Here is a 25,444-nt window from a genome sequence, read left to right as displayed (position 1 = left end):
TAGAACTCCCCCGACTTTTCTTCCATACTATTTGGGTCTCCCATTACAGCACTGGAGATAAAGCAGCCTCCTTGTTCCCATAAGACCTCACAGGAACCCTTTAAGGGGACAGATAAACCGTACCAAAAATTACCTCAGTGCCTTTGCTTCAGGTGCCAAGCCTGGAGGGCCCTCAGAAACATCCTCCCAACACAAAGAAGTGCTGTGCATTCGTTTATCTTTTCATTGGGTTAATATCCTGAGGGTGTCATCTGTGCCCACTGAAAGGAGCCACTTAGATTATATTTTATTGCCCTATTTTGAAACTTATATACTTTGGCCAAGTTTCCCCCATTTTACTTGTTAATTGTATTCTTTTTCATAGACCCTTGGATAAGATTTCGGTGAACAGCATCTTTGAGGGAAATGAAGTTTTTCTGAACTGATAGTCATGCAAAAGGAGGAAAAGAAAGAGAAAGAAATAAAGAGAAGGAAGAAATCTATCAACAACAGGAAGCCTGTGTTCAAGTTATATATAATATATTATTCTGCCACATGCAATTTATCTTCTGACATATGCTACTGTAGCATATGGCATGTGTATAAAATAGGGAAATGCAAAATTAGGGAAAGGCTGAGTTCTTGCAGGTTACCACTTCTGACGCGGCTGTTATTATTTCATGACTGTATCTGCTGCAGTCCCGCCTACAGCAGGACCTTGCAAGGACTCCCTCCTTCACCACATCATGCAAACAGGTTCTGAAGCCATTCCTGCTCCAGCCGGTGCCTGCCTGGGATGGGGCAGCCCAGCACACGCACCCCTACCTCGGAAACAGCCCTGTCCTCCCCAGCACACAAAACACCAGGCACATGTTTCGCTTTGAACAGGTACTGTTGTACTGGGGTTTAAGCAGATACCTAAAATTACATGCTTGCTCAAGTAAGTGTCTTGCCGAAGACGCCCTGCAGAAGGAAGGGACCGAATGTGAACCAGCGGGCAGAGGAGGCACAGGAGAGATGTGGGACTGTGCTGGGATCATCGTGCGAGCGACAGAGCTGTCTACAGCCTAGCCGAACAGAAAGCCCAACCAAACTCAAAGAGCAGACCTCAGTAACACAAGTGCTAACTTGTAGCTAAAAAAATTGAGCTACTTCTGACTTGTGACACTCGTGCTTGGCAGACTATGTCCTTGTGGACGCCTCCAGCAGATGAAGCAGGCTTAGTCTCTCTGGGATGATGCTGCATAAACACCCTCAGCTACCCACATCACTCTCCTTAGACAATGCAACTTAAAATCATCAGTGGTGGTGTTTCAGGCTTTTTGATTTCACTTAATCATTTTGCAGAGGCTGTTTTAGCAAGCTCTCTGTAGTGCAATTGCATGCAGTCTTTGATGAGATGGTCACGGAGGGACTCCATCTCTTCTCAAGAAAGCTGTTACACGAGGATCTCGGGACCACTGTTCTCACCACTGAGCTCCACAGATTCATGGCTCGGCTCCTGATGCTGCCGGAGACTGGCATCACAAGGCTTGTTTGTTTCCCAGCATGTTATTCACTGACTATTTTCCAGCCAAGAGAGCTTTGCAAATAATAATAAGAAAGGATGAATGGGACGGCATGGGATGATTAACCAGGATTTTCAAAGACAGGCCAGCAGTCTGGATTGCCAGCAGCACAGGCACCTTGCAAAACAACTGTGTCACAAGTCCTGCCCTCCGCTGGAGGGGGAGACATGCCTGCAGCCATTTGCCCTTAAGTAGATCAGTCTGAAATGATTATCTACACTATCAAACAGAATAATGAAGCTGTGTTTTCACAGCCTCGCCTTTTTTGTTGTTGTCATCAGGTTTTTGATCTCCTTACAGTAGAAGCTCCTAGATGTATTCCTGCTCTCTGAATGCATCGCCACAACAGTTGGGATCTGATGCTGTTATAATCTTTCTGGACTATAAAAAACAAGGCATGTCTTTCGATAGCATATGGTTCTCCCCTTACAACAACAGACACCAGAACTTTCAATTAAGTTTCTGGAAGCAGCGCTGAAACACACATGACTCATTTCAAAAGTGCACTAACAAGTGAAATGATCCCATTTTTTGCCAGATCTCCGCTCATCAGGAAACAAACAGTATCTGATGTCTTTCTTTCTTTATACATTGACGAAAACAACACCCTTCTCCATCGACACTGAGCTTGGGTAGAAATCGTCCAGCTAAATATTATAATATTTGATAATAGTCCTGCCAGCACGGAGCTGACTCATTTAATGTAATGTGCTGCTCCCTGAAGATTGCTTTTCAGCACAGCAAACAATTAGCTAGCTCATTCATCCCAGCTTGAGAATGCTAGATAGCTACAGGACCCTGGGTACCCTCCTAACGGGAGCTGATTTATCAACAATCGTAGTTGTTGCTCCTGTAATTAATCTTACGCCATTTCCACACACGCTTACCCCTCTGCTGACACCCAGCTCCCAGTTCCCAACCACTCTGTTGATGCTCAGAATGGCATAGGAGTAATTCTGATTTCCAGTCAGAGACAGAAATGATGCGGCAAGATCAGGCAGTGAATTTGGGGCTCTGCGCCCCGGCCCCCTGTGAGCACTGCGCTGCTCTCCGTGGGGCAGGGCAGAGGTGCCTGGCCACCAGCCCCCACCCGGCACACAGTGGCCACAGGCCAGCAGGGCACTGCCACTGTGATGCTGCGCAGGCCCACGCGGGTCCCACATGCACAACCCCCCAGCGGAGCTGCCAGCAGAGCACCGGTGTGGGGCTCTGTCTCAGGGTCTTGATTAAAAACGGGGGGAGCATCCTTGTCCCTGATGCAGGTGGAGAAGCAGGCACCACAGGAAAGATTATTTGTCTAAGGTCATGTGGTGAGCAAAAAAGTTGTTGGATCTCATGGGAGCTGGGATTCCCAGCAAGAGGCTTTAGGAGCTGGAGGTGCTGGGAAGCAATTGCTAACCCCTCCGGCAGCTCTGCCTGCCGCTCCGCTCTGGCTCTTCAGCGCTTTAATTCCTCCGACTCAGCAACCCCACAGTGCCCCGGCGCAGCCAAGGCTTTCGGAGCCAGCAGGGCTGCTGTCCCCCGACCCGCGCCTCTGGGACAGGCACTGCATCCCTCCTCTGGGATCTGCTTCCCAGCTGGTTTTGGCAGTGTGAACCCCTGGCTAATTCAAACCCTGCTGTACCGCTCCTCTCAGACACTGTTCAGGAGCACATTAGACACCTGTACTCTCCAGATCACAGGGAGAAAATGGCAGATCCCTGGCACAAGCATTTCTTTGCCTCACATCCTTGCAGAAGAGACAGCTCCTGGGATTTTTTCCCTCTAGACTTGGGCTTCGACTGGAGATTTATCTTATTGTGTGTTCATTGCTATAATTATTGCCAGTGGGAAGACGGTGACCTCAGCACCCAGACAAATGAATGCAGCAATGAGATAATCATCAGCATCCTTATAATTAACACCCAAATATGCACCATGGAAACCAGGAGAAAAGGGGGATGCCCAGGTAGGGAGGCAAAGGGACCACCTCCAGAGCCCTCAGAGGGCAGGACTGCATGGGTCTGTTGGCTGTAAGGAGCTGTCCTGCTGCCGCAGAGAGCTGGCCATGCCACCCCACTGTCAGCATGGACTGTCCACCCTCCTGGGAGAAGGCAAGCACACCCACACAGTTGCCACTACTGTTTTTGGGATAACCCCTGTCCCCATGGATGTGCTGCCGCAAGGAATGGAACAGAGGTGCCTCAGTGCCACATCCCCATGGACACCACGAGGCAGGTGGCAGAGGGATGCACACCTGCATATCCATCCTTAAAGCCCAGGACTGTGCGAGACACCCTGGGGAGACAGCCTGAGCCCAACCTGGGATGTGAGAGGGCTGCTTTGGCTCTAGGGCGCTCTGCAGATGGCTCTGGCTCATTGCCTGTTCCTGCTCTGCTCTCTCTGGAGCAGCTCCATGAGCCCCTCTTTGCAAGGGCAGATATCCAAATTTCTTGGCCAGCCTGTGCCAGCAGGTAAGAGCAGGTGCTCCAGCACCCTCCAGCTGTGTGGCCCAACCATCCCAGTTTCCAGCACAGGCAGAAGATTTTTAGCATGCCCCAGTTGTGACTTTGACTGCTCCCATTTACCAGTGCTGATGACCTTCAGGGAGCGGGGGCCTGGACAGATACCAGCCATATGTGCTTCCACATCTCGCACTGAGCCAGAGCCCTCGGGGCTGGGACTGACGTGCTGTGGCCTTGGTGCCTGGTGCTTCTGGTCTCAGGTTCCCTCAGCAGCTCTCTGCTGGCTTGGTGTGGACATGGGGCAGGGGGGACCTCGCTTTGGGGTTGCTGGGGCAGTTTCCCAGTTGTTGCTGCCACCCTCACCTGTATCAGTGATTCAGTCCTAACAACTGAGTCGAGACAGTTTTTCTCTGGTAAAGATGGGGAGATTTTCTTAAAAGAGGTGCCCAGTCATGTCGCCACTGCATTCAGCCTTCAGCTCCCTCCTCTCAGAGCCAACACAACCCCCCTGGAGCTCAGTAATTGGGGCAAGGACCTTCTCCCTAACCCACTGGCTGCCCCCTTCTCTCTCAGCCCCCTAACATTGCTGCCAGTGCCTCCAGGAAGGTGCCACCACTGTGGTAAAGGCAAGGTGATGTCTCTCTCCAGTGTGCCCTGACCAAGGGAGAGCATCTGGTGCTGGGAGGCTAAATCTAGTTTCTTCTATTAAACACCAGGTGAAGAGCTTTGGCCGAAAAGGGGGGGGGAGGTTCAATTTGAAAAGCATTCTATTGTTTTCAAGTCATTACTTTTGTGGCAGGGGTGCTGGAACAGCTGCTCTTTCTCTTTTCAACATTAAATGTGGCATTTTGAAACCACGAAGTTTTGGGCTTTAACACTGAAACCTCACAAATCAAAAGGAAAATGAGCATAGGCAGGAGGATCAGATAGTGCCCAGGGGCATGAGGGTCTTCAGTTTCCACCTGATGAAGCACTTTGGAGCAGCATTTTTGCTTTTTACTTGGTTGAGAAGTGTCACTTTTTCTGTTTTGGCCCAAACCAAACCAATTCTCTCTGCCTCTTGGGACTGCCCCAGGACATCCTGCCTCAGCCTCAGCTTTCTGAGGGCAACATCTGCACAGGCTGTTCACCCAAACCCCGATGGATCAGGATCCTTCTGAACATGCTGAATTTAAGCATTTGAACCAATTCAGTACTACTGCTGTATCTCCTCATGAGCACAGCACCTACTGCCTGTTTCTGCATTCATCCCCTGAAGCACCAGGTAACTCCACCTCCAGCCAGAAAAACCTTATAGAAGATGCTGAATTTGCTGGAAGGTGCAAAGACGTCTCGAACGTCCCCAGACGTTAACTGCGCTTCTCATGCACCTGAGGAAAGGCAGTGGTCAAGAGCTCATCTGGGCCATGGTCAGCGCTTGGCCCTTGGCAGATCTGAGGCTCAGTGCCTCAGGAGTGGAGAAGAGCCAAGAGAAGAAGCCCCACCATGCTGCTGCCCTGACCCATATGCAGGCTGACTGTACAATATGCCAGCAAAACCCTGCTCACCTAATCCTGCACGTTAGAAATATTGACCGCTAGCGCTGGATAAATGGGAAGGAATTGATATCAGCTCAGAGACAATCGCCAGACCAGAGGAGAGATAGAATTAACCAGCTTATTATTATTTAATGCCTATATTGTGAGAACAGATGAATAATTCGTTTGCAAGGCTCTGCATGCAAGGCGGTTATGAAGCTTAATTCATTAGCGCTTGTAAAGTGACTTGAACTTGTGAGATGAAAGGTGCCCTCTGAGTGCCAAGTACTATTATGGCTATAGTACTGTGGATCTTTAATAAGAATATTGAATGACTCCTCTGAGCCAGCACATTGCTTTTTAACTTCATGACTGTTTTTACAAGCACTATCCTAGAGAGCCAAAAAAAAAAAAAAGTTGCAAGAAAACCCCCCACCATAACAGTGCGCACAGCCTAACGCACCTGCCAATTTTCGTCCCCGTAGGGCAAGGCAGAGGGAGCAAGGCACTGCTGCCTGCCTCGGGATGGATGGAGACAGCGGACACGGGTGCCGCAGTAACCTGACTGCGCAGCTGATGGACCGCGGTGATGAGTCCACTACACTCAGCCTCGCTACTACCAGTAGTAGTAGCCAGCCTTAGAGGTCTAGACCCCTGCACCCTGCCAGCTCCACTCTGCCTGGCCACAGCCGGCGTTGGTGGGCACGGTTCCCCCCACGGAGGGGTGATGTCGCTGGCTTTTACACAGTTCCCGGGGCCTCAGAAACACAGGCCAGCTGAACGACTCCACAGCAGGCGTGCTCACGTCCCAGCTGGTTTCCTGCAGACTCCTCCTGGCTCACTCTATGCCAACGCAAACGCTGTCAGCCCTCCTGCCCTCCTCGCTGGTGAGCAGATTGATGCTAGCTGACATGCTTTCATTCCCCATGCAATGAGTGGACTTCCATGGACTCCCTCTATGGAGATTTCACGACAGTATCATTTCTCTGCTCAGTGCAGCCGCTTGCTCCATGACAGAACCTTTATAACTCGGCCAGGCTCCACCAAGCTCAGGCACCACGGACTGCAGGTGCCCTCTTTGGGGAGCCTGTGTCCTTCTCATTCATCTTCCTGCAGCTATTCTTGCTCATTTATCAGGTAAGAAACCGTGGCCATGAGTCCACAGAAAACTCCCTGTCTTAGCAAGGTGGGAAGATCTTTCCCTATCTGAAGTCCCATCTATGGCATCTCTAATTGCTGCTGCATTTCCCATAAAATGTAATGGATTTTGAAAAAAATGCTTTCTAAAATTTCCTAGTCAGAGGAGAGCAGAAAGTGTCAACGAAGCATGCCGAATGCAGCGTGCCGTCGTACTGCAAGCACAATCTCCAAATGACCAGGAAAGCAGCAACTTCTTTCATTGAGGGAAAAAAGAACCCTCCAAAGAGAAAGCAGTGACCTTCTCATCTGCCTTCCTCTCTTCCTTCTTCAAATGTTGCTGCAACCAGCAAAACTCTCTCATTATCTACAGAGGCAGCTTTTGCAGATTGCTCAATAAGGCGTGCAGCAAGTGTCTGCTGGCTGGCACTGGGCTGCTGCGTGGCTTGGCACGCCGGGGGGCATGAGAGCTGGGGGACAAGCTGTGGCCTTGCCTCTGCTGGGGCTCAAGTGGAGTGAAGTCCTCAGCATTTGCTTTAATTATTCCAAAGCCTCTTTACTTGGAGGAAAATGAAATATTTATCAGAGACTCGTGGCTTCAGCAAAGGAAATTAAACTCAGATCTAAATTTTTAGATGCCTGTAAAATTTAATTGGCATTAGCTTAGGACAGTTTCTGTCTCTGAAAACCTAAAGGGCTTTTCTGACCAGTGCTAGCCTGACCCTTGGAGAGCTGTCCCTTTCCAGCATCCTCAGTGTGCCCAGGGACCAGCCTGGCTGGTGCCCCCGTGCCACCAGGCCCCCGTCCTGAGAGCAGCAGCCCCCAGAGATGCGGCAGTGCTGCCGGCAGACACGGCGCCCTCACCGCATCCTCACAGGACTGGGTGGGCAGCTGTCATAGGGATGGGCACCGGCGCAGGCTGACCTGCCTGGGAGGAGATGGAACTGGTCAGCACTGACCGGTCAGTCACATCTGTCTTCAGCAGGTCTGGGACACAGGGCCAGCTGCAAAGCCCATCTGCAGCTCTGAGCCCCTCACCTGATGGAGACGGCAGGTCCTTGCACTGCTCAGTCCGTGCCTTGAAGGAGCCTGGTCCTGGTGAATGTCTCTGACTTCCCAGAGACACAGCCTTCGTTGTGTGACGGCCAGTAAACCACCCTCTCCTAGCCCCCATTACCTACTGAAATCCATTCCTTCCCCAGGTCTGAGCCCGGCTCGGCCGCTGCCTTGGCACTTACTGCCTGTCCCGAACAAGGTGCCTGGGATGATGCACAGCCAGGGCAGACGAGCTTCCTCCAGCCAGCGAGCAAACCCAGCACACCAGGATGGCACGTGAGCCTGCATGGCCAGGAGGCCAGCGAGGTGCGCCCACAGCAACTGTACACACCGGGGGAGAAGCTAGGGGACACATATCAGATTATAATGGCTAATTATCCTTTGCCAGTCTTGCAGAAAAACTGTTCTCTCTCTCATGCACGCATAGCAATACGTGCTCTTGCTCTCTTCCTTTTCAGAGTGATGCTTCATGTCTGAATAAAAGCAAAGGATGTTTAAATTGTGCTGTTCAAAGGGATGGAGACCAATTGTCCTGCTCAGGGATTTTCCCTTCAGGCAGCAGATTTGTCAACATTGTATTTGATGGGCTGTACTCTGCAGATACCCGGGGCTCAGTTTGCTCTGCCTGTACGTTTTAGCACTCAGCATAGGCAACAATCGAGTTATCCAGGCTTCTGCTCCTTGCTCTTACTCTGTACTTTCCCTGTTGATGACAACAAGCTTTGCAAGAGCTTGGGAAACAAGATTTCACTTTGTTCTTGTCCCTGGAGCAGAAACTCACAAGTGCCAGGGAAAGAAATCTAGAGAGGCTGAACCATAACCTTGAAATCCAGAGAGCTGCATTCAGGTCTGGCATGGCAGGAATAATCCAGCAGCCCTACTTCCAGGAGAAACTCCTGCCATTGAGATCAGAATGAATCCAGTGACGTTTAAAATGTGTCCTCTCTCCTCCTTGCTGCCCTGTGCTCCTGCACCAACACTGAGGTTTCCAAACCCACTTGTGCCACCCCAGTCCACTGCCTCTCCCCAGAGAGGCTGCCTTTCCAGTAATTATAATGGTTTCCTTTTTCAGTCAACTTGTCAATGAAAAGAGCAGGTTTTTCATTTCAGGATTAATCTCCCCAGCTCCACTCTTCCCAAAGGCTTACACAGACATTAAAGAGGTAACTCTTTGCTTTCTGGCAGGCAGAAAGCCTCTCTGGCATCACTTGACTGAATTAAACAGAGACATCAAAAGAACTCGTCAAATTCAATGTGACCAGACGGCGAGTGGAAGTCAGAGAAGCACCAACGCAGAGCAAAGACTCTGGCTGCTGCTGAGGCAGATTTAAAAGAGGACAAATCCTGCAGAGATTTTCCCCTCCAAGGGAAAAGCGGATGAAAGTGCAAGGGTTCAAGCAGCCCCAACCAGGCAGAATGCTGCCGGCAGAGCGAGGCAGGGCTGGCTGGCACTCGCTGCCCGGGCCATGCCTGCTGCGCGCCTCCCACCAGGTGCATCCAGACCTGCTTCCCACCAGCCACGGCGGGTCCCTGCTGTGCCCAGCACAGTCTTGGCTTGTGCAAGAGATGTGATGCGCTTGGCATCCTGCAGGAGAGCCGAGATGGCCAGCGGCATTCCTGCAGGGCGCCCTGGGACCCTATGAGCACTTTACTGGCCACAGGGGCAAGTGGCCCACTCCCACGCACGTGCTTCATTTCCACGCAGCTCAACACAACACTCCCATCATAAACACACTTGATTCCCTTCCTGAAACGGGGCTGCACTTCTATCCGATCCATCAGCCTGCAGGCAGGTTGGATATGCAACACGAAGCTGCAGTGAATCCGTAAAGCAGACGGCCTTGATGTAAGAAGTGAACTTAACGTGACTAGAAATCAGGCAGGCTCTGATACACAAGGTTGCTATGACATGGATACTTCAGAGTATTTCAGTTATTAGTACTTAATTAACTTTAATGCCTTGAAAAAACATACAAGTTGGTCTGTACATTGTCACTCATTGGTTCTCACCTGTTTAGGCAGCTGACCCGGGCCAGTTTTTGCTTAAAGGGAAGCTACAAAGTGAAATACACTATTAGCTCAACCTCTATAATCCTCTCATCACATCTCATGAGATGCTTTTTAATATCAAGCCTTCCAAGGCAAAACATGTGGAAATGCCAGGGATGAAAGACAGACTATAACACAGAACCACAGAATCACTTAGGTTGGAAAAGACCCTTAAGACTGAGTCTTAGCTGTTAACCTAACACTGCCAAGTCACCACCAAGCTGTGTCCCTAAGTGTCACAGTGGCGTTTCGAGGGACTCTCTGATCGCTGAGATCACTGATGGCTGGTGGAAGCTGGAAGGGGCACGGTGCAATGGGGAGGGAGGGCTGTGAAAGCCCAGGGCATCGCAAGGTGCTGGGGCAGTGGAAACCCCCCCCTTCCACTGGGCTGGTGTGTGGTCCCCACCAGGCTGCAGCTGGGGAGGTGCAGGCAGGACCACAGATGCCTGGAAATGGGCAACCTGAGCCTTCGCAGAGTACTAGCACTGAAACTGGGATGTGCTGGGAACCGAGTGCTGGATGGGGCCTCCCTATGCTGTGGGAGTGGTGGGATCCTCAGAGCAGGAGGGTGGCTCCCGACCAGAGCTTGGCAGCGTCAGGCTGAGACTCCTACCATTCAGATGCCGGCAGCACTGAAGCCACGCAACCTCCTGCCTTGCTGCCCCTGGGAGTGACTGTAGCTTGCAGCATTCATGCAAAGCCAGGTCCAGCCTCGCACAGCCAGAGGTATTTGACACTGCATCAACAACCCACCAGCCCTCAGAGGGGAGGTTACAATCACCAGAAAGCAGCACAGGTGACAGGAGGCATGAAGGAATGATCCTCCCCAACCTTTATGCAGATCTCAGATACCACCACCTCTCAAGACATCCTGCAGGCAACAACTAAGAGAGAAGCCCAAGCTGGCATATAAAAGGAGAGGCCAGGAGAAGAACGAAATCCTGCAGGAGGAAGGACAGCAACAGAGCGGCTGCAAATCCACAGGTTGGGGACACGGCACAGCTCACCCCCCTTCTCTCCATAACAGTGCCCTGAGCCCCGAGGCAGCTCACTGCACTCGGGCAAGCTGGCTGCCCCCCAGGAGTAGGTCTGGATGAATATACAGCCTACAAAATATAAGGACAAACCCCAAACCTGGTGGCAGGAATGACAGAAACACTTTTGGTTGATGGGAACTCCCAAATTTACAACAGTTTCTCCCAAGAGGTCACTGTGACCACAGGTGGTCACCATGGCTGACTGGGAGAGGTGGTGAGGCAGGTGCTTGGTTAAGCAGGCATGAGAACCCTGCCAGCACTGCCTCAGGGTGCCCCGTTAGCACACGTTACTCAGCTTTATATGGAATGTAAAAAAGCATGAACAGCTGGAGATGAAATCTAATTTTCCAGGGGAAAATATGAATAAAATAGAGTGTATCTGCTGTGTGAATGAGTTTATCCACTGTCAAGCACTTGTTACTGCTCTGGTGTGGCCTTTGCCACACTGCAGAGAGTAGGCGATGTTAGCGTGTTTTCCTCCCTGTTCGTTCTGCCACAGCTGAGTGTCTGCAGGAGAAACCAGCGCCAAGCGTGCCACCAGAGCTGGGGCCTTGCAGGCATCCAAGGCACAGAACGCAAGAATTTAACCACGGTCATTTCCAGCGAGGGGTTCACTGGCAGGCTGAGGGCAAATCAGTGCTCTGCCGGCATCTCGCAGTCGTGTCCCCTGCAAGCTGCCCTCCCCCGGTGCTTGCAAGCAAAGTGCTGCTCAGAGATCACAGCTGCAGGGACAGCCTTTCCCCCTTCCCCTGCGCTCCCCAAACTGCTGACTGAGCTGGGCCACTCTGGCAGAACAGAGAAGCCTCCACTGTGGCCAAGGCGTGACACTTACAGGGTGCTGGGCACCAGGGGCATGAGGCACACCAGCGGATGAGCACTCGGCTGAGGGACTACCACAAACCGGGGGGCAGAGGAGCACGGTGGCTACCCTGAGCCAAGGGCATCCAGGGAGATCCGGGTGGCATTTGCCGATGGGTACACACCAAGACTGGCACTTGGGGCTGGCACCAAGACCCTCCCAGCTGGGAAGGAGGGCACACAGCATGGGGAGAAGCGAGCAGATGGGAGGCTACAGACTGGAGAGTCAGAAGCACCGGGTGGGGAGGTGACACCCAGCTGCCAACCTGCTGAAAGGCAGCTTGCTCGCAGGTATGAGCCCAGAATGGTCCTTCACTGGACAAAACGGGTCTTAATCCTATTTTCACACTGTGGTAGTAGGTGTGCACTACAGTACCCAGCGTGGCTTTCATAGGGAGAGAAACATTGCACACAGAAAAGGAAAAAAACATCCTGAGTACAGCAGCCAATTTGATACAAAGACTGGAGAGGATGACTTATGGGCAGAGACTAAGGGAACTTAATTTGTATAGCCTAGAAAGATGATGCCTGAGGGGGAACATGATAACACTATATAAATATCTAAAGGGCAGTTGTATGAAGAAGGGGAAAAAAAATGACGCATGCACCAGCCGTGGGAGTGATGTGATGGACCAGAGAAGGGAACTGTTTCCCAAGGGAGCATGATGGGCTGTTACAGCCTGGTGGGCAGAGCAGAACAGCGTGCCTGGAGCTGGCGCATGGTTTCCAGACGTGGTCAGGGCTGGAGCAAGGAGGATTGGGAAGGAGCAGCCTGGTATGGGCAGCAGGGGAGGCATTCATGGCCTTTACTTGGGATGGGCATGGCACCTTCCCCTGCAGACAGCAGCTGGTGGCCCAGCACTGGGGCCACAGTAGCTCTGGGTGTATCAGCATGGGCGCTTTTCCCATGGGCTCAGGCACTTCCCGGCAGCACAGAGCTCCCCCACCACTCTCGGTGCCCAGACAGAGCTAGGCCTCTCCCATTCCCTTTGCTATCTTAGTTTTCCAAAGGATGCCTGAAGACCAAGGCACCCAAACCCCTAATACTTTCTAACAGCACACCCAGAGCCTCCCTGCCAGGTTTCAGCCTCAGGCTGACCTGCTTCTGCCTTGGCCATTAGGAAAGGCACCTGGGCAGCCCTGGACTGGGGTCTCTTGTTGGGTGTCCTTGGAGCCGACTATGAAGACAACATCCCCAGGCTTGGTTGTTTGAGAACAGCATGACTGCAGTGGTCCCAAAATGGAGAAAGGAGTGAAGTACATTGATGCCTGTGTTCCTGCCCCTTTCCCCTCTCTTCCTTGCAAATTTGAGTTGCTTTTTACAATCACATTTGCTTCTTCTTAACAAAAAAAAAAATATAAAAAAAAAATTCTCTCTGCCGTTGCCATGCAAAAAACCCACACGAACAACAGGAAAAACTGGCTACCTCTACGCAGAACCCAGCACAGCGACTGCAGAGCGACTGTCACACAGGCAGCAGCCTGAAAAAACAGGGAGAAAAATAGATTTTCCCTTCAGCCCTTTCAGACACATGACTTGGAGACTTATTATAGTAATAACAGGCAAAAGATTTTTTTTCAGAGGAGAGGCCAGTCTCCAATTGTTTCTCCCTTTCACTGATGAACTCCCTTCACCAATTTAAATGGGGCAGATACTGTTTTCAGCTGCCCTCATTTAGAGCCGAGCAGCCATTCAGTAACAAACCTCCCAATGTAAGGAATCCCTCAGACTGGGATCCTTACCATGAGGGAAGCCCACACCATGGGGCAGAGCTTTTGTGAGATGGTGTTCAGTTAAACCTGCCATTAATTGCTCTCTACCTATTACAGCTAATTTGCTTGGCTCGGAGCCCGGAGCATTCTTTGTGAACCACCAGTTTACCAAACAACATGGTGCAAAACACAGAAGTTGTGTGTGCTGGCACCGGTGGCTCTCTTCCTGCAGGGAGCTGCCTGGAGAACAAACAGGCGAGGTCTCACCACTCACATCCATCACCTGCAATGCCCGGGGAATGACCGTGGAGGCATGCTGCTGGGAGTCAGGAGCTCTAGCAGAAGATAAGACTTCTGGATGATTGTCCTTGTATTCGCTTATCTCCAAAGGGCTTAAAACATGTTTGGATCTGCACATTTTCAAGTGCATCTGTAATTACCCAAGTTACTAGGAGTAGATGAATCTGAGATGCTGACATTCCATTGAAATATGGTGCCCTTTAATTCCTGCCCAGCCAGCTGTGGGTTGTCATGGAGACTACATCTGTCACCCATTTGTTCACAGGCCTTTTAAATGACCCAGACTAGCCAGATCTTTCCTGTTTTGGTGTGTGCCCACCCCAGATTTTGCTCTCCCCCCTTTCCTTTTATGCCAAGAAGGTGGGCAATTCCCACTGGAGGTGCCAGAGCTGCTGCCAGGCAGCCCCCAGGGTCTGTCCAAGTCAGCCCTCTTCCCTCCTGACCTCTGGCTGGAGGGGACCCCAGGGCATTTTGTGCCCAGAAGGCACTTCAGCCCTGGTGGGCTTGAAGCAGGAACGGGCACTGGCCCAGGAGCAGAGATGCCCCGTGCTGCAGTTATCCCGAGTCACATCAACAGCTATTCTGGGATTTCATCACCAGTCAGGAACAGAGCTGTGCCCAGCACTACCACAGCTGAAACCAAAGTCTTTCTGAGCTGGACTAATCCCTTCCCCGTCCAAGCTTTATGCAATGCTCTCCATATGGATTCTCCCTACATCTTTTGTCTGGAGCTCAATGACGATGAACAACCAGCTCCTCCTCTGCTGTGCTGCATCCAAGGTGCAGACATCTGTCAGGATCCTCACTGAGATGAGGGATTTGAAGGGATGCTCACCTCAGGTGGCCCCCGCAAGTTAGGAAACTGCTATGGACCTGCCTCACAGGATTCCCCTTCCTTATTTCCTGGCACAGAGTTACAAGACTTGCTTAGGCTCTCAGCTATCCTGGCTTCACCCCTGGGACAGGAGTCAGAGTAAGGGCAGCACAGGAGGTGTTTGGCTTCCCTGGCCCCTGTGCTTCCAGCTACCTGCAGAGCCCTGCTTTGCCTGGGCTGCAAGTGGGACCATCACGGTCCCAAAAGAGAGCAGGTCTGGGAGGCTGGGAGCTGGCAGCCTTGTCTACCCGCACGCACACACCTCTCACAAGGGGGGAGACTTGTGACATCTTTTAAGTGCAGCAACCCAGCAAGGCTGAGGAAGCCTGGTGTCCGGCACCCATGGCTGGCAGAGAGAAGGCCAGTGTCCTTCCCATGGGTGGATGCCACTTGCTGTGTGACCCTGAGTCACTCTCAGCTATCCACACTTAGTGCCTCAGTTTCCCTTTTGCCTTGCTGAACTGGCTTGCAGGTGGACTGTCAAGCTCACTTCACTCATCCATGTGAAACCTTTGAAACCCTGGGACGGGAAGTTCTGCTGAGGTAGTGTATTCTGTGTACCACTAAACAACAGCCCTAGGCTGGCTCTATTTCCAGCAGACAGGCAAGGGGAAGAGCATTTCAGTGCCTGGGCAAGGCAGACAATTTATAGCCCGATGCTAAAAAGACCAACAGTGACAAAAAAGAGATACGAGGGCAAGCGTCGCTCTTCATTTAATCTTGATGGATCTATTCTAGCAAAGCAGCGGATAAAGCGGGCTGCCAACATGTATACATTTCCCTGGGCCATCCCAGACACCTTCGGTTTCACGATTCAGAACCATTTCCCTGCAGCACCCCTGCGCCCCAGCAGAGCTGCTCTGGGGACAGCCGAGGCAGCAGCTTGGCTGCTGCACCAGCTCGCACCCTGCAGTCCCACAGAAGCCGGACCCATCCAGCACGTTGCCCCCAGCACTGCTTAAAGGCTCACGGGCTCACCTGAACAAAGGCTGCTCAGGAGGGCGTAAGCTGGCATGGGACAATGAGGCACCTTCCAGTCTGGAGCCTGATCCACATGTGGGCATCATCAGGGCTGAACCAAAAGCTGGACCTACAATGGTTTTCTTGGATGCTCATGTAGGCTTCACCACCTCGCTCTCCAGAGCCATGTTAATTTATTACTTTGGCCACACTTTGGGGGCCGCTTCTTCTGCGCTTTTACTGCCAGCGCACAGCATGCTTTGTATCACTGCAGAGTGAGGGAGAATCAAACAGGCTCAAAAACAGAGCCAGGGAAAAAATACCATGTATGTCTGCCCTGGTCAGCGGGAAGCAAGCACTGTGGAGGTACAGACGGCAGGCAGCGTGTCTGAACTGGACCAGGATGGCCCAGAAGGACTCTGCTGGTCAGTGGCTCTAGGTCAGGACCATGGAAAAAGCATCCCCTCTTCCCTGCAGTGAGGGATCCTGCCTTTTACACCCTCGGGTCCTCCTCTGCCCCGTGAAAGCTCATGCCAGGGAGCAGGGAGTGGTGCAGAGGTGTGTGCCTGCAGCCAGGCATTGCCCCTGCACGGGCTGCACAGTGGGGACCAGAGGCACAGCCTGCACCCAGGCAGGTCCCCACGGCTCAGCCCAGGCAGAGGGAGGCATCGGGTCCCACCTGGTGCCAAGAGAGTGATTTGTTAGCCTCCTACCTCTGTTCCCTTCCCTCACTCCCTCCGTGGCTCCAGGACCCTCTGCCATCCGGGCACTAACCACGTGTTGCCCCTCTCTGTCCCCTGGCCTAGCCCAGACCTTGCTGTTTACTGAGACTGAGCAAAGTTGAGCGCAGAGAGGGGAGTGGCAAATGCGGGCAGGCATTTGCAGAGCTGTGGCCAGGAGGGTCTGTTTGAACATCTAATTAGATCACAGTAAACCTCCTGAATGGCAAAGCTACAGCCCTGTCACCCCCTCGAGACATCGGGCCATGCCTGGATTGCTGTCTGATTCTGATCTACATAATTCACTATAATCCTTAAAACTGACTCGAGCAATGAGGTTCATTGCACAGCTCACTGGATTTAATCCACCACTCCAGCGGTGCTAACGAAGCTAATGGCATAGGCAGAGAAGGAACACATGTATAGCTAGGAGGCAGAGATAAAGCATTAATCCGACCATATGCTTTCAACCCGCTTTACTCTTCCACCCTCACCCCAATGCCCTTTTGCAGCACTGGGGGAGACCAAAACCAGTGGGAAGAAAGCAGGAGGTAGGCTGTCCCCCTGGGTGGGGGGCAATGCACACTGTCACCTCTGTGTGCCTGCGGCAGTTCGGGTCACAGCTGCAGGCAGGGCAGGGCTTGGGGGGGGGCGGGGCTGGGGGAATCAAGTGGGGACTGGGATTCTGGGTGAGGGGAGGGAACCGCTCCTGGTCAGAGATGTGGCACCTGGTCTCATTTCTAGACACAGCCCATCCACCCCAACCTAACACGCTGAGACAGGCTGACATGGCACCAAACCTCGTGTGTGGAACCCAGTAACAGTCCTCTCCAAACATCCACCCACCCGCCTGGCACTGCCCCTTGCTGCCATCGCCAGTGACATTCACCAGGGGTGCAGCACAGCCCCCGAGCCCCACACTCCCCTCGGAGCATGGTCCCCATCTCACCAAGCCAAAGGTGCAAGGTGCAGTTGCAGGCAGAGAGCAAAGACCAAGACATAAAGAGCCACGCTCACCTATCTTGGGGAAAGCAGAGACACATCTGCAGGATGGAGACGGGCCCACCAGCCTGCTTGGGTACCTGATGCACATTCCCACAAGGGAGGTACAAGTGGCACCCGCTTTCCTGCCAATTTTCAGCTGCGGCCAGCAGGAGATGGGCTTTGTTACACCTGCACACAGCACCCAGCAGAGTGTGGGGCAGTGCTGCAGCACACATCGCTCCCACTGTGCTGGGCATCACCTCAGACCTTCAGGCAGCTGGTGTGCAATAGGAGAGGGAAGGGGAAGAAGATCTTAAATGCCCCTCCACAGCCTGCCCCCCCTGGGCAGAAGGCAGGACTGTTTTCAGAGAGGTTTCTGGAGAGCTTGGAGGAGGACAGTTCTGTTAGTGAGCAAGGGGAAGGAGATGGCCTTGTCTCTCCCAGGAGGCTGGCAGGATGAGCCCAAGCATCTGCAGCTCCTTCTGCCTCCGTGCTGGGAGACAGCAGCTCAGGAGAGCCAGGAACACAGCTACCACCCATCCAGGAACGATGTCCCTCAGCTTTAGCAGCTGTTGGAAAGGGGCTTGAGCCACCAGCCAGTAACCAAATCGCTCATGCCTGTCAGTCCTCGAATCCCTGCTGGTGCCAGTGCCATCCTGGCTGCAGGAAGCAAATTCTGCCATTGCTGCCTGTAGGAACTGTCAGCAGGGAAAGGTGCTCTGCAGAGGCAAAGGCATTCAGAGCCCAAATTAGCTGCACTAGGCTCAATCTGAGATTCTGACAGCGGATGCCAAATTTATTTCCAAACGCACTCTGGAAATGTCACCGTGCTGGTCGGAAGGAATCGGGTACATGCTCCCTTTTAAATAGAACCAAGCATATGGGAGGAGGATGATTAGATTGCTTCCAAGCTGCCAAATTTCTTTGCTGCAGCTAAAAATCTTCCCCAAAATGTCCCAGCCCACAGTGTTTCTGAGCACTGAAGTCGGTGCCGACACTTTTCCATTGACAGTTGTGCTCTAAGCAAGAAAACACATCCCTCCAGTGAGCTCCCTGGTGGTCCCAGCTCTCAAGAGGTTGGGGGTCTCCTGCCTCCTTGTGCAAGCCAGAGCAACTCCTCCCCTCCTGCAACCCTACCCCAGGGAGGCGGCAGAAGTTCCTTCTCCCTTTTACTCTGGCAAAAAACGATGCTCTCAGACCACCCCTTCTCCTCTCCTGTCTCCAGTGCAGCACTTGCCTGTTCAGGGCAGAGCCTCTCAAGCAGGAGCCATCTCCCTGCCAGAGGCTGGACAGCATCCCCCTAACCGCAGCCATGCAGACCCTCTGCGCTGAACCACCGTACCCTCGGCTGCCCTCTTCCCAGCTCACCCAGAAAGCCAGCATGCCCCAGTACAGAGGGGTAAAAGCAACCCAGCAGCCACTTGCAAACCACGTGAAAGCACCTTTAGCTCCTGGAAGACAAACCTCCTGGGCTTCCATGGTATAGCTGGCTTCCTTCACCATCTTCAGCAGCTGGGACTCCAGTGCTCTCAGCTGCCAGCAGCGGGTCCCTTGCAGGCCACGGTCCGACTTTTTGAGGTGAAGTGCCATGTGACAATTTGGGAAAGAGAAGTGCTCCCTCTGCTCCCACCGCCCAGGGACAGGATTCAGCTGGGTGTTGGGGAAACAAGGGTGGGAGGAGACATGGGCATGTGCTCTGGGGCTCCTTAGTCGGTGCTGCAGAAGTAAGGCCTGTCCCACCTGGGCTCAGCAGCACCTGGAGCCAATCCACCACGGCACTTCCCCTGCAGATTGTCCCCAGTTTCACCGCCAGTTTGAGGGAAAGCAAGGTAAACCACCACAGCCTGCTTTTTCCAGGCTGGAGGTAGGGTCAGCAGCCCAAAGTGCAAAGCAGCAGCACTGTGATGTCCCTCATCACAGCCCCAGTGAAGCAGTGACCTTGGGATCACCCAAACCTTTTCTGCCCCACTGAGAGACTGAGAAGGGCACAAATAACTACTCTGTGCCTGGCAGAGGGTTTCCTTCTCTCTGTAGGTAATACTAAAGCTTCCCCAGGGACCAGAGACCATGGTGGCCTTCCCAGAAGAGGATGTGTGGTCAACACTGGTTTCCAAATCTGGGGATGGTGCCCCCTCCCACGTAGCCTGCTCCAATTTCTGCCAGCCCAGTGTGGGGACAGCCAAGACCAAGCACACATTTTCCCTTCAAAACCAGCCTCCACCAGCCATCCTCATTTTCCCAGCAGGAAAGCAAGGTATGCCCAGACCTCAGGGGACCAGGAACAGTGTCGGTGCTTCTGGTGCGGGACTAACCTGCAGCACCCCTGAGTCCCCCAGGCCCCCTCTCTGGAGCTCCACTGCCAAAGTATCCACCCACTCTCTCTGGTAACATACTGATCTGCTGGATCACAGACACAAAAACCTCACTGTCTTACATCTGCTTCTACCTCCCCTACGTTGCATTTCATGCCCAGGACTCCAAGGAAGGCACCAAGTGAGGCCAGCAGTCCTGTCCCTGCTCGGCGGGCTGGGAAAATAAAGCATGTTGCAAGGAGGCAGCAAGTCCCAAAACAGCTGAGAGCATCATCTCCATGGTCCCTGGGCAGTGCTCCCCCTCTGGGGCACACTGCCGCAGAGGGTCTCAGGAGGAGTGTCGCAAGCCCACCTGGCAGCTCGGGGTCCCGGAGCCAGGAACTGGCCCATCACATGCTGCCAGGTGGCCGAGCCCAGAGGGCACAGGCAGGGGGACTGGGGAGCCCGAGCAGCTGAAGGGATGTGGCACAGCTGCTCCCAGCGCTGCTCTCAGCCCACACGCTGCTGAGTGGCAGGTGGGAGGTTTTTCTCTGCATTGCAAATCCCTTCTTATTCGAGTGCTGCAGTGCTGCTTGGATGGAAAACAACCGCTCTGGAGAGAGAGCAAAGGGGTCTGGAACAGCACTGGCACCTTCTCCTGCCCAAGGCAGGTCCTGGAGCTGGCCCCGGGAGAGCCTGGCTCTGTAGATAAAGCTGCGGCTTCCCTAGCAGACAGCCTGGCTGGGAGCAGGAACCATTCATTCCCATTTTCTTGCGCTTGTCTCTGGCACAGGCAGCCCCAGTTGAGGTCTCTCTTCAAACCTGGGAAGCGGGAGGAGAGGAAGGCAGAGGGAAGAAAGCTTCCAGGTCTGCGGAGGCTGGCTGGCACCAGAACAAGAGCTGTGAGAAATGGTGGGAGCAAAGTGCTCACAGTGTGTGGCTGCAGCCCCTTTGCAGCGTGGGCCAGAGCACTCCTGGGAGGGTGTCAGTGCCATGCAGATGCACAGGCAGTGTGCAGCGGGGTCCTTGTGCTTTCTGTGCAGCCCCTCTGCCGTACCAGTTGGAGGATGCAGCCTGGGAGAAAACCGGAGCCCGTTTGGGCCAGGGAGCCTGTCACGAGGAAGGCATGCTGCCTCTAAAAGCCACAACTCTCCCTCCCTCTCAGCCCTGGGAAACCGAGCAAAGGGCGAATCAGGGAGGGAGCTGGTGCTCTCCAGAGGGCTCTAGCCAAGGGACAGAAACTGCCTGCACTCTTGGTCCAGTCCACTTGTTCCTAATGGGACTGTTCATGCTGATGAGAGCTTAGGAGGAGGAGAAAAGAAAGAATAAACCCAGAAACCCCTAAAACCAAGGGACAGCAATCCTGGGCAGCAAAGAGCTGTTGCTGGGGCAGGGACCAGAATGCAGATTTCATGCACCAAGGCTTCTGACAAGAAGCACCATAGGGATGTGTGGGGTCAGGAGGTGCCAGATCCACCTGCCCTTGGCCGAGCTACCCTGCAGCTCTGCCTCTGCAGTCCCATCCTCCCCACCACAGCATCCACCTGTTCACCTCTCTGAATTTACTCAGCTCAGCTTTTTAGAACAAACCATTCATACATCCATCTGTCCACTGAGCCATCTGTCCTTCCATAGTTTTCTCTTTCATCTACACACAACCCAAATCCGTCAGCTGTCCGGACTGCTATTTATCAAGAAAGGTAGCGAGGCAACTATTAGGATCACCATTTATTAGCTCAGTATGTGTCTGTGGGTTTCTCTACAGCGAATAAGGTGTACTCTACTTCTGTGTCAGCCAGAAGATGGATCTGCAGAGCTCTGGGCACTGACACTGCTTTAGAAACATGTGGCCTGGGGTGACAGACACAAAACCTCAAGTCCATTCTTTGCTTTTATTCAGTCTCTAAGCAAGCAAGCTCCCAGAAAGAGCACAGATGTCTCCACCAGTGGCCTTCAGTCAATCCCACAAGCTCATCACGTACAAATGTGGAAGCTGACTCTGCAAGCAGGCCAGATTTCTTCCCTTTGAAAGAAGGGCTGGAGCCTGCAAGTCAGGCGCTAGGTTCCATGGTTCCATGTTATTCATGTTGTCCTGGGCTTGCAATTCTCCAGGCTGAACATCAGCTCAGAGCACTCTCTGCCAGCCAGCCCTCACCCCCACAGAACCACCACTGCTCCGGGCTGCACCAAACACTTTGGGAAAGACGGGTCCTCAGCCATGCTCAGTCAGGCTCAGCATGGCTGAGCACACGTGTGTTCAGGGGACACATCCCTGTCCTGGGAGTAAACCGAGTGGGTAGGGGCCAGGTGCTGGGCCAAACAGTGTAAACAGTCACCATCCCATCCTCTTCCACCACCTCCTTCTGTACTCAAGGAAGCAAGACTTTGTAGGGGAGTGGGCCCCTAGTCCTTCCCAAACAGGCTGGACCCTGCCTCTGAACCAAGACCTGAGTAATCCTGCTCCCATGTACTGCCCCTGCCTGCAGCACGTGTCAACGAGCAGTGCTGGAGCTTAGATTAAGCTTCTCTTCAACATACAGAAGGCGGTCATTAGGAGAAAGAAGTCCTCAGTTGCCTCTTCTCAGAGCTCTGTGGTCTTTAATCAGTCTCACTACTTAGCTTTTAATTTCAGATTCTTTTCCACAATGCGCAAAGACTCTGCCACCCCTCTCCTGCAGGCCAGCAGCTCCCTCCAACCATGATGGCGAATCCTTGCAGGAGCACAGGAACTGCATCCCTGCTCCCCCACCTCACCTACCCGGGCTCCTCTTCACCCCCAAACCCAAAACTCAGGGCACGGGTGGTTTATGCAATTATCCAGCAGAGACAGCAAGCACCCTAGAGCCCTCTGTGCTCAGCCACCAGGCAGCAGAGAGATGGGGGCTTCTAGTGCGAGGTGCCTTTCTCTTTTCAGTTAATTGGAGTTACTGGTTCCTCACAACTGATAGGCAGCATGAGGTTTGCCGCGATACAGCCATGTCTCTGGTGGAAGGGGCCGTTTGGGTTTCAAATTCCCTGGGCAGAAACGCAAATGCAGAGTGAGACCAGACCCCTGCGGTGAGACGTACATCCAGAGAAAGACAGTCACGCTTGCATTTTCTGGTACGTTCAGGATTATGAAAGCAGAAGTCCTGACTAGCGATAAGGACCCAAGTCCTCTTTCTGAAGACATGCTTCACTGAGCACCCTGTGCAGAAACTGCAAGAAGGCCCCTGCTTAAGACAGCCAGAAGCAAAATCCTGCATCTTGAAGGTGCTGGAGCATCCAGCCACCCTCAGACGGGTGCCAGGAGGGGTCTGGCCTCCCTGGCACAGGGCAAGCAGGTGGAGGAGAGCAGCTCCAGGTCCTGCTCAGTGGCTCCATCTCCACATGCGGGGGGTGGTCCCACCAAGGGCTGCTCACTGCGAGCTTGGCTGGGAACGAGCACACACCAGGTCTGGGGAAAACCACCTGTCGCAAAACCCAGCCAAGGCTGCCAGCCTGGCCTTGGGTGGGGGGCACACCTTTGGTCTGGGAAGAGGCACACGGAGAGGCTGACCCTTCATTTCCAGCCTGCCCCACAACACGGGAGAGCAGGGGCACCCAGAGGTGGCACCAATGAAGCACTGTGTGTCCCACCACTGCGTTCTGCTCCTGCATGTGTCCTTCAGTGGGAAGGGCAGCTCTAGCAACAGAGATGCCCGCTGCTCCTCCCTCCTTAGCATCACTGAATCATCACCTGGATGCCAACCCACTGCCTGGCCATGCTATAATGCCCATCCAGCAGTGCAGCTATGCCTCCCCACAGCCAGGCTGTCCTGAGCTCTGCCACCCGCCTCCTGGGACATCACCCACTACATGCTGACCCCCACTCGCAGACCAACACACTGTGCAGCCACAGCATCCCCAAATGCCACCATGGAGCCCACCACCATACCAGCAGCGGGTACCTTCCAGTCGCATGGGCTGGGCAGGACCACGTCCTGTGCACACATCCTTAGCCCTGACCCTCGAGCCTTGCAGAAGCACAAGCAAAGACATCTCCAGGGCTTTTCTGCTCTCACATCCAGGTCAGAGAGGAAGAACCAGGCCTGTCTGTGTCCCCATGACACAGCTTCCCCGGTAGGCTGATGGCATCAGCAGCCTGAGGCATGGCTAGTCCCCCCCCATCCCCTCGGCACCCCACTGTGGGCAGCGCTGTGGCTGCCTGGGCAGAGGGGGCTCAGGCTGCAAGGCCCCTATCTCAAGCACTCCTGCCCTGTGCCAGAGCATGTGGCACATGCCTCTCACCTCCCAGCATCTTCCACAGCAGCGGTGTGGGAGCTGGCATTGGCACTGGCACTGCCATTTACCTGCCAGTTTCCAAGGAGCTATGGTGTGCCAACAGACTGCCAGGGCGGACCATGCCTCCCCATCACCACTCCTCTGCTCCGGAGCTATGGCAGATCCTGGGAGGCACAGAGGAGAGAGGCTGGGTACACAGATACTGGAGGTATGTGTGTATTTTTTTCTTCACCCTTTCCTTACGAAACAGAGAAGGGAAAAAAGAAGGAAAAAAATAGTAAAATAAAGCAAACCCGACAACTCCAATTTCTATCTTAATGAATAAATGAAATGCATCCCAAGAGGTAATTAAGTGCTTCGAACAAAACGTGTCACCTACATAAAAAAAAAAAAGAACCCAAAGAGAAATCAAGCAACTGCAGTTAAAAGAAAGAGACATACAGGTGGTTGCTGGGGAGCAGGGAGGCAGAGAAGGCCAGCCAGCGAGGGCCCTGCTCCTGCTGCCTGCTGCTCTCACAGAGGGGACAGGGGCTGGGCTTGCAGTGCCATGCAGGTCCTGGGGGAGAGTGGTGGTCCCACCAGTGTGGTGGCCTCCCAGAGCCCAGGGGTGCTCCCGCTGGTTTCTCCTACCCTAAGGACACCACTGTCCCCCATGTGACCACCCACCTTTGTGCCCCATGGGGACTGTGACCATTTGCTCTCCAGACTCCCTTCCCACATCAGAAACCAAGATCAGACACCCATCCTCCTGGATGTAACATCCAGGGAACACCGAAGCCCATCTGATTTTATTTCCTTCTGGCCCTTTCCCTGTCCTTGGCAACACAGTGCGTGGGAGCTGCCTGGAGCATCGCTGTGCCTCAGTCATCACCAAACCACGTGCTCGGTTTGCATTGGTAGTGTTTGCTGTTTGTGCATGTGCTGTTCAGGAGGAAGGCTGGAGAAGGTCTTTTCTGCAGTGCAGAGGGGGATGAGGTTGCAGCTGCACATGAACCTCATCCTCAGTCCAACACAGCAGCCACCCAGGTGCACAGCCCATCCCTCCATGCACGTATGCCTGACTGCCATCCTCATCCCCAAATCTCCTCAAGACCTCTGCACCACTTGCCAGAGTCTCAATGTTAAGGAGAAACCTCCATGTATGCCAGCCTGCAGGAAACCATATGCCTCTTCTTCCCCAATGACACCAGAAAGCTACAAAGACTCTTCTGTTGGCCCGGAGGGTGGGCAAAAAGATCAGCTTGGTTAGAAAGCATCATGGATTTTCCTGTGACAACAATTCAAAGACGGGTTTTAGTAGCTGCTGTACTGAAAGCCTCGTGTTCTGAGGGTCAAGAGCCCTCCGGCAGCCTGTGCTCTCTGGAGAAGCTGTTATTTACTTCAAAGTGGCATCAGGGCCAGGACAGGGCACCCACACCAGCCCCTGCACTGTCTCCCACCCCTCGGGGTCCCACAGCCACTTGCTGTTGACCAAGGCTTCAGGGCTGTGAAGGAAATGCCCCTGACATGCTCTTGATGCTTTTTGGATTTTATGACCATCTTCTCCCTCTGGGAGGCCAAACCAGGACTTTTTGAATGTTTGGGTTTGGCTGAGCTGCTGACGGGGCTCAGCTCAGTGTCACATCCTGGGACATGGCAGGCGATCTCTCCTGATGTGGAGAAGGCATGGGATTTACTCCTCTGTAGGTTTGCCCT

General features: G+C 53.3%; 1 protein-coding gene across 2 annotated transcripts in view; it reads right to left on the bottom strand.

The window, feature by feature from the left end:
• The window catches only part of DLGAP4 (DLG associated protein 4), a 157,200-nt gene that overhangs the window by 104,742 nt on the left and 27,014 nt on the right, over positions 1–25,444 (bottom strand). The gene's annotated exons all lie outside the window — the stretch shown is intronic.

Source organism: Falco peregrinus, chromosome 9 (genome assembly GCF_023634155.1).
Source record: "Falco peregrinus isolate bFalPer1 chromosome 9, bFalPer1.pri, whole genome shotgun sequence".
NCBI lineage: Eukaryota > Metazoa > Chordata > Aves > Falconiformes > Falconidae > Falco > Falco peregrinus.
The sequence above is the reverse complement of the archived record's forward strand: the minus strand, read 5'-3'. Positions and strand labels throughout refer to the sequence as shown.